General features: G+C 32.3%; 5 non-coding genes across 5 annotated transcripts; 2 read left to right on the forward strand and 3 right to left on the reverse strand.

The window, feature by feature from the left end:
- Positions 1–751: 751 nt before the first annotated feature.
- Positions 752–823, reverse strand: TRNAT-GGU (transfer RNA threonine (anticodon GGU)). Its single transcript has one exon. It is a non-coding gene; the product is annotated as a tRNA-Thr (tRNA).
- Positions 824–1995: 1172 nt separating this feature from the next.
- On the forward strand, positions 1996–2069 carry TRNAD-GUC (transfer RNA aspartic acid (anticodon GUC)). Its single transcript has one exon. It is a non-coding gene; the product is annotated as a tRNA-Asp (tRNA).
- Positions 2070–4217: 2148 nt separating this feature from the next.
- TRNAC-GCA (transfer RNA cysteine (anticodon GCA)) lies at positions 4218–4288 on the reverse strand. The gene has a single exon. It is a non-coding gene; the product is annotated as a tRNA-Cys (tRNA).
- Positions 4289–7383: 3095 nt separating this feature from the next.
- TRNAC-GCA (transfer RNA cysteine (anticodon GCA)) lies at positions 7384–7454 on the forward strand. The gene has a single exon. It is a non-coding gene; the product is annotated as a tRNA-Cys (tRNA).
- A 2148-nt stretch (positions 7455–9602) lies between these two features.
- TRNAD-GUC (transfer RNA aspartic acid (anticodon GUC)) lies at positions 9603–9676 on the reverse strand. Its single transcript has one exon. It is a non-coding gene; the product is annotated as a tRNA-Asp (tRNA).
- Positions 9677–10000: the final 324 nt, after the last annotated feature.

The raw sequence follows: 10000 nt of genomic DNA on the forward strand, positions 1-10000 counted from the left end.
GAAGAAAGATACAGAGAATTTTCTATTTTTTACTTAATTTGAATTCCATACGATATTCAATAAACAATAAACTACTAGGAAACTTAAAATGATAACTTCTTTCACGCATGCATTCTCTATCCCATTGTCGGAACAAAAATATGGGATGCATGGATATAGAAATAGTTGGTACAGGAAACCACACTATCATCGCAATCTTATTTGATAGATAAGATCGAAATGCATTCCGTTTTGGAATCAAAGAAAACCAATATATGGAAGATGGCTTTTTTAGGTTGTGATTTGAAATAACCACAAAGTTTTCTCCCTTCTAGGCAGAAGAGACTCGCCAATTTATTCCTATGGAATAACTAGGAATACAAAGATTTAATCGGAAATATCGACAAATTCAAGCCGAGTTTAAAGAAAAAAAAGGTCAACTGTTCCAATTTAATCTCTATCAAATTTGAATATCAGAATAGCGGGTATATTCATGATTCAATAGGCCAGGTCCACTTACTTTTCATTTGTTGATTTCGAACTTTTCCATTCCAAGAAATTTGATTCAAATAATCAAAAATAGGAATAGTTGCTGATTCGAGAAACCGCTTATCATTATAATATAATGAATATTAGTTCAACTTTATAACTACTACTAATAAGTATAACTTATTATACTTAGAAATTTGCTTCTTTTGTACTTTCAAAATATCAACAAACAATATTTCTATTCCCCGCTCAAATAGACTGTAGTTTTATGAAAAACCTAAAAAGCCCCTTATCGGATTTGAACCGATGACTTACGCCTTACCATGGCGTTACTCTACCACTGAGTTAAAAGGGCCCTTTTAGCCAATTCTTGGCTTAGTCATTATGTATATCCACCAAAAATATATCTATGTACATAGATTACATACAATAAGTTATTATATACTATACATTAAGTAACCGGATAGCAGCTAGGGACTCGTTTCGACATGCGTTAATAGGGTTTGTTTAACTTAAACTCCCTTTTTTCTTTCTATTCGACAACGGAAAGTATTCCGTAATTTCATATTATCTCGCGTTCTATATTAGTATTAGATTAATTATTAATATTCGAATTAGTATTAGATTAATTATTAATATTCGATTCATTTTTAATGAATAAATTAGTCTATATAAATATTTAATAATTTTTGATTTTCTAGCGAATGAATGATTCATAAATGAAATTGAAATGACAAAAAAATTCTATGGAATTGTGTAAGACGGAAAGATCTTTTGAATCTGATTATTCGATTATATTGACAATTTCAAAAAACTGCTCATATTATGTTCATAGTATGATGGAAGTTTAGCCCGTATGCCCCCATCGTCTAGCGGTTCAGGACATCTCTCTTTCAAGGAGACAACGGGGATTCGACTTCCCCTGGGGGTAGGGTACTACAAAAGGAAGTTGATCATAGATTAGCAATAAGCTTCAAATTGAATTGATTCTTCCTGGGTCGATGCCCGAGCGGTTAATGGGGACGGACTGTAAATTCGTTGGCACTATGTCTACGCTGGTTCAAATCCAGCTCGGCCCAATAATCCGCTCATCCATTATGAGACGAAGGTTTTTGTCTTCCCGAAACGGCTGATATACGTAAAAAACTAATCCAATTTTCTATTATACTTTCTTTTTTTCTATTTGTTTGCTTTATTTATTTATTTGTTTCGGGAAATTGAAATTTTGATCAGAATAATGATCTAGATTCATATTATGGTATGGTCTTTAAGTTAAAATTGTTAAAGTATAAATAGAATAAAATAGAAAGAAAAAAAGAAAACTCTTTTTCTTTATTTTATCAATAGATTTTGAAATAAGAAAAATTTACTAGCAATTCGTGTCGTTCTCACTAAATAAAGTCCATATTCATGTGAAATGAAGATAAATATATCACTCGCGTCTCTGTTACAACACAAAAATTCTACCTAGAAATGCTTTGAGTCAAATCATATAAAAAGTATAGATACTGTATACTTTAGTTCCCTGGGATTGTAGTTCAATTGGTTAGAGCACCGCCCTGTCAAGGCGGAAGTTGCGGGTTCGAGCCCCGTCAGTCCCGACGGATCCAATAATCAATAAATATATCAATGGATCTTTCCACTTTTTTGGAAAAGAACAACAATAGAATTTCACTTTTAATAGGAAGTCTTCGGATGATTCTTAGGTCTTTTTTTTTTCTTTTTGAGTTTATTTTCTTCTCATTTTCAAACAAATAGAAAAATTTCCATTACTTGAACTAGAACAAATTCCTAAAACGGATATGTGGCTTAGTACTAGAAAATTTTTTGATTGGTAAGATTTTATTTAGGATTTCAAAAGATAACATAGTAGGTCTGGTTTTTCAATTTCTCGCGTCTATCTAATGGAATAGAATTCCAGATGTTTCTCGGGAGTACATGTATAAATGGAATTTGTTTCTTGTACAACACCCAATTTTTTATTAAAATTACCTTGACAAAATACTTTTCAGATTGATCCCATTTCCGTCTATTTTTTGTTTTTGGATTTTTCTAACCAGCGGAAGTGGAAACGAAAAAGTGAAACTTCATTAGATGATTGATTGTAGAAGAAAGACGTCAGGTTCTGGAAAAAAGAGTAAAAAAGAACGATAACTTAAGGGAATTCTTGATTAGCTAACAAATTCCATTTTTCTTTTTTTGGATTCAGTATGGATAAAAGAGCTTCCTATGGTATACTATTCAATTCGCGACCGCGAATTGATATGATAGCTCAGATATTGTTATTCCTGATATTAATCTGATTCAATATCATCAACAGATAAAATTTGGATCATCTCTATGGGATTAAATCCCGAGTTAATGGTACGTAAAAAAACGATAAGATTATGGAAGTAAATATTCTCGCATTTATTGCTACTGCACTATTCATTCTAGTTCCTACTGCTTTTTTACTTATTATCTATGTAAAAACGGTTAGCCAGAATGATTAATTTGAATGAAACTTGATTTCGTAGTTCTTTGACGGATTCCAATTGCGTTTCTTAACTGAAACGAGCAGGCGCGAATCAGCAATATTCGATGAGAGCGGATAGTATGGTAGAAAGATTCATATGAATCTTTCTACCATACTATCAATTAGATTAGTCTTTTTTCGTGTAAGACGCTGTACTATAAACTATAATTTATGATAAAGATACAAACTTAATCCCAGTACCTGCCGAAAGAATCAAAGAAAAAAAAAGTAAAGTTTGGTATATATTAAGAAAAAACCAAATTAGTAATCTTTTTTTATCATTGCCAAGCCAACCCAAGAAGAAAAGTAATTGAATTGATTGGCTGGTGGATAGATGCTCGAAAGAGTTCGATGGGATGAAAACTTCTTTGAATTTTGAAATGAAATATTGAAACAAAAGGGATCCGCTGTTCCCCATTATACTTATAAAACTTATCTAATTGAATTTTGATAAGAGTCCATTCGTGGAAATTTAAGAAAAATTCAATTAGATAAATTTCCTATCATCTATATCTCCTTTCGAAATATAAACGTGGGAATTATTGAAATATCTTTTTTATTGACATTATTATCTTTAAATACACTTTGCGAAGCGATCGATAAAACAAATGATAATGATACAGTTTTATTCCTCAACTAAACTAAATTAGTATTTCTAGAGTCCACTTCTTCCCCATACTACAAGTGAAAGAGAAAATGTAAAGACTACCATTAAAGCAGCCCAAGCCAGACTTACAATATCCATGTGAATTATGTCCCCTATTTCTATGAATATGAAGGAATTTTTCCATTATTGTTTCATAATAATAGTGAAATCCCTGGTACAGAGTCAAAAATTTTGGGGATTATTCCTTTAATGAACTAATCCAATACCTGAATACTCAGCTCAGAGACTCTTTTGAGTTTGTATAGAAACTATATTACGCTTTTCTTTATCCACAATTCGAAATTGGTTAGATATTCCCTCCCGCCGACTTCAAGGCCCAGTCAGTAATCGCGCCAATAGGGCGGGAAGGGAATGGAGAGTTTTCGATAGTCCTTCTACTACTTACTAAAAGTCAAATCTTTTCTTGAATCCTAGACACAACAATTTACAGAACTTTCTTTTTTGAGAACCCCACAAGTACGTACCAAGAGACCTCTTCTTCTCCTTCCCCTCGGCCGACGAAGAATTTGGGGAGTTATCGATTATAGCAGTTGATAAGGGAGTTCGAGTCTTTTGTTAATTAGAATCAGGCGACACCCGGATTTGAACTGGGGAACAAGGATTTGCAGTCCTCCGCCTTACCACTCGGCCATGCCGCCAAAACGATACAAAATAGACGATACTTAAATAGTCCCTTTTGGGGGTAGATTACTGCACTTCGTTTTTTATTTATTGGACTTGCATTTTGAATCTCTTTTCCTTGGTTGCCCTTCCACTACTTACTAAATACTTACTAAAAGCAAAATCTTTCTTTTTTTTGTTTTGATTCGATTCAGACCAAAAACTACGGACTTTCAGTCAAAATTCATGATAAACACGATCAATTGGAACCATTAACTATTGGCTTGACTGCGGTTTCATGAACGATTCGTAAATTTTGATTTCAAATTATGTTTACCTAATGACATAAGAAAATCCAAAGGATAACTAATCAGTATTGCATCTTTTCAAGAAAAAATCGAAAACTCTTTATTTCCTTTTTCTTTTTCTCAATTGCAATTATAACAAGAATTATGAGTATATGTAAACCCCGGAACCAGAACAAAAATTACACAGACGACAGTCAAGTATCTTATATATGATATATAGATATCTGCACGTGGTTAAATTGACTATTTAATAGAATAAACATAACCCGCTTTACAATACAACGATATTTTAGTAATTCTACAAATAGAGTACTAAGATAGGTAAAAATATCTCTTTTCTACGCAAATCCCTTTTTTTTGTATTGTTACAAAAGGGCCAAAAATATTGATTAAATAAATGAACTCTTTATTGTTTCTGATTATTATGTCTTTATCTCGGCGAAGGGATCAAATCCTGCATCTGTTTGGTTTTTGGTATCCAATCGGGTTGGAATATGTAATATCATAATAATGGTAGAAATGGAACTGATATTCTATACTAAAACTCAATTTTATAAATCGAATTTAAGTTAAGTATAAGTAGCAGAATTCTTTTTATTAAGAATGTTTTATCAATTCCTTTTGCATCTGTTACATTTTAAAATTTGAGTAGAAACTTTTCTGTATTCCCCCCTTCATACATATTTCATACATTCCATATATGCTCCTATATGAATATATAGTTTTTGTGTCAAATTTTATGTGATTTAGTAAACAGAATTTAAATTCCATCAGAGATAGCTCGGTCTATATGATTCAACGAAGAATGAGCCAAAAATAGGATTTTTCAATAAATGGGGAATTGCGTGCAAATGCTACGGGATGGAAATGGGGGAATGTCTACAATCCCTGGGTTTAATCAGATACAATTTGAAGGATTTTGGAGGTTCATTGATCAGGGTTTAACGGAAGAACTTTATAAGTTTCCAAAAATGGAAGATACAGACCAAGAAATTGAATTTCAATTATTTGTGGAAACATATCAATTAGCAGAGCCCATGATAAAAGAAAAAGATGCTATATATAAATCACTTACATATTCTTCGGAATTATATGTGTCCGCAGGATTAATTTGGAAAACCAGCAGGGCGATGCAAGAACAAACTATTTTGATTGGAAATATTCCTCTCATGAATTCCCTGGGAACTTTTATAGTAAATGGAATATACAGAATTGTGATCAATCAAATATTGCAAAGCCCGGGTATTTATTACCGATCCGAATTGGACCATAACGGAATTTCGGTCTATACCGGCACCATAATATCAGATTGGGGAGGAAGATCAGAATTAGAGATTGATAGAAAGGCAAGGATATGGGCCCGGGTGAGTAGGAAACAGAAAATATCTATTTTAGTTCTATCATCAGCTATGGGGTCGAATCTCAGCGAAATTCTGGATAATGTTTTCTACCCGGAAATTTTCTTGTCTTTTCTGAATGATAAGGAGAAAAAAAAAATTGGGTCAAAAGAAAATGCTATTTTGGAGTTTTATCAACAATTTGCTTGTGTGGGTGGGGATCCGGTATTTTCGGAATCCCTATGTAAGGATTTACAAAAAAAATTCTTTCAACAAAGATGCGAATTAGGAAGGATTGGTCGACGAAAAAATTGTATCTGATTAAACCCAGGGATTGTAGACATTCCCCCATTTCCATCCCGTAGCATTTGCACGCAATTCCCCATTTATTGAAAAATCCTATTTTTGGCTCATTCTTCGTTGAATCATATAGACCGAGCTATCTCTGATGGAATTTAAATTCTGTTTACTAAATCACATAAAATTTGACACAAAAACTATATATTCATATAGGAGCACATATGGAATGTATGAAATATGTATGAAGGGGGGAATACAGAAAAGTTTCTACTCAAATTTTAAAATGTAACAGATGCAAAAGGAATTGATAAAACATTCTTAATAAAAAGAATTCTGCTACTTATACTTAACTTAAATTCGATTTATAAAATTGAGTTTTAGTATAGAATATCAGTTCCATTTCTACCATTATTATGATATTACATATTCCAACCCGATTGGATACCAAAAACGAAACAGATGCAGGATTTGATCCCTTCACCGAGATAAAGACATAATAATCAGAAACAATAAAGAGTTCATTTATTTAATCAATATTTTTGGCCCTTTTGTAACAATACAAAAAAAAGGGATTTGCGTAGAAAAGAGATATTTTTACCTATCTTAGTACTCTATTTGTAGAATTACTAAAATATCGTTGTATTGTAAAGCGGGTTATGTTTATTCTATTAAATAGTCAATTTAACCACGTGCAGATATCTATATATCATATATAAGATACTTGACTGTCGTCTGTGTAATTTTTGTTCTGGTTCCGGGGTTTACATATACTCATAATTCTTGTTATAATTGCAATTGAGAAAAAGAAAAAGGAAATAAAGAGTTTTCGATTTTTTCTTGAAAAGATGCAATACTGATTAGTTATCCTTTGGATTTTCTTATGTCATTAGGTAAACATAATTTGAAATCAAAATTTACGAATCGTTCATGAAACCGCAGTCAAGCCAATAGTTAATGGTTCCAATTGATCGTGTTTATCATGAATTTTGACTGAAAGTCCGTAGTTTTTGGTCTGAATCGAATCAAAACAAAAAAAGAAAGATTTTTCTTTTAGTAAGTATTTAGTAAGTAGTGGAAGGGCAACCAAGGAAAAGAGATTCAAAATGCAAGTCCAATAAATAAAAAACGAAGTGCAGTAATCTACCCCCAAAAGGGACTATTTAAGTATCGTCTATTTTGTATCGTTTTGGCGGCATGGCCGAGTGGTAAGGCGGAGGACTGCAAATCCTTGTTCCCCAGTTCAAATCCGGGTGTCGCCTGATTCTAATTAACAAAAGACTCGAACTCCCTTATCAACTGCTATAATCGATAACTCCCCAAATTCTTCGTCGGCCGAGGGGAAGGAGAAGAAGAGGTCTCTTGGTACGTACTTGTGGGGTTCTCAAAAAAGAAAGTTCTGTAAATTGTTGTGTCTAGGATTCAAGAAAAGATTTGACTTTTAGTAAGTAGTAGAAGGACTATCGAAAACTCTCCATTCCCTTCCCGCCCTATTGGCGCGATTACTGACTGGGCCTTGAAGTCGGCGGGAGGGAATATCTAACCAATTTCGAATTGTGGATAAAGAAAAGCGTAATATAGTTTCTATACAAACTCAAAAGAGTCTCTGAGCTGAGTATTCAGGTATTGGATTAGTTCATTAAAGGAATAATCCCCAAAATTTTTGACTCTGTACCAGGGATTTCACTATTATTATGAAACAATAATGGAAAAATTCCTTCATATTCATAGAAATAGGGGACATAATTCACATGGATATTGTAAGTCTGGCTTGGGCTGCTTTAATGGTAGTCTTTACATTTTCTCTTTCACTTGTAGTATGGGGAAGAAGTGGACTCTAGAAATACTAATTTAGTTTAGTTGAGGAATAAAACTGTATCATTATCATTTGTTTTATCGATCGCTTCGCAAAGTGTATTTAAAGATAATAATGTCAATAAAAAAGATATTTCAATAATTCCCACGTTTATATTTCGAAAGGAGATATAGATGATAGGAAATTTATCTAATTGAATTTTTCTTAAATTTCCACGAATGGACTCTTATCAAAATTCAATTAGATAAGTTTTATAAGTATAATGGGGAACAGCGGATCCCTTTTGTTTCAATATTTCATTTCAAAATTCAAAGAAGTTTTCATCCCATCGAACTCTTTCGAGCATCTATCCACCAGCCAATCAATTCAATTACTTTTCTTCTTGGGTTGGCTTGGCAATGATAAAAAAAGATTACTAATTTGGTTTTTTCTTAATATATACCAAACTTTACTTTTTTTTTCTTTGATTCTTTCGGCAGGTACTGGGATTAAGTTTGTATCTTTATCATAAATTATAGTTTATAGTACAGCGTCTTACACGAAAAAAGACTAATCTAATTGATAGTATGGTAGAAAGATTCATATGAATCTTTCTACCATACTATCCGCTCTCATCGAATATTGCTGATTCGCGCCTGCTCGTTTCAGTTAAGAAACGCAATCGGAATCCGTCAAAGAACTACGAAATCAAGTTTCATTCAAATTAATCATTCTGGCTAACCGTTTTTACATAGATAATAAGTAAAAAATCAGTAGGAACTAGAATGAATAGTGCAGTAGCAATAAATGCGAGAATATTTACTTCCATAATCTTATCGTTTTTTTACGTACCATTAACTCGGGATTTAATCCCATAGAGATGATCCAAATTTTATCTGTTGATGATATTGAATCAGATTAATATCAGGAATAACAATATCTGAGCTATCATATCAATTCGCGGTCGCGAATTGAATAGTATACCATAGGAAGCTCTTTTATCCATACTGAATCCAAAAAAAGAAAAATGGAATTTGTTAGCTAATCAAGAATTCCCTTAAGTTATCGTTCTTTTTTACTCTTTTTTCCAGAACCTGACGTCTTTCTTCTACAATCAATCATCTAATGAAGTTTCACTTTTTCGTTTCCACTTCCGCTGGTTAGAAAAATCCAAAAACAAAAAATAGACGGAAATGGGATCAATCTGAAAAGTATTTTGTCAAGGTAATTTTAATAAAAAATTGGGTGTTGTACAAGAAACAAATTCCATTTATACATGTACTCCCGAGAAACATCTGGAATTCTATTCCATTAGATAGACGCGAGAAATTGAAAAACCAGACCTACTATGTTATCTTTTGAAATCCTAAATAAAATCTTACCAATCAAAAAATTTTCTAGTACTAAGCCACATATCCGTTTTAGGAATTTGTTCTAGTTCAAGTAATGGAAATTTTTCTATTTGTTTGAAAATGAGAAGAAAATAAACTCAAAAAGAAAAAAAAAAGACCTAAGAATCATCCGAAGACTTCCTATTAAAAGTGAAATTCTATTGTTGTTCTTTTCCAAAAAAGTGGAAAGATCCATTGATATATTTATTGATTATTGGATCCGTCGGGACTGACGGGGCTCGAACCCGCAACTTCCGCCTTGACAGGGCGGTGCTCTAACCAATTGAACTACAATCCCAGGGAACTAAAGTATACAGTATCTATACTTTTTATATGATTTGACTCAAAGCATTTCTAGGTAGAATTTTTGTGTTGTAACAGAGACGCGAGTGATATATTTATCTTCATTTCACATGAATATGGACTTTATTTAGTGAGAACGACACGAATTGCTAGTAAATTTTTCTTATTTCAAAATCTATTGATAAAATAAAGAAAAAGAGTTTTCTTTTTTTCTTTCTATTTTATTCTATTTATACTTTAACAATTTTAACTTAAAGACCATACCATAATATGAATCTAGATCATTATTCTGATCAAAATTTCAATTTCCCGAAACAAA

This window comes from Chenopodium album, chromosome 11, assembly GCF_948465745.1.
Source record: "Chenopodium album chromosome 11, dcCheAlbu1.1, whole genome shotgun sequence".
Lineage (NCBI taxonomy): Eukaryota > Viridiplantae > Streptophyta > Magnoliopsida > Caryophyllales > Amaranthaceae > Chenopodium > Chenopodium album.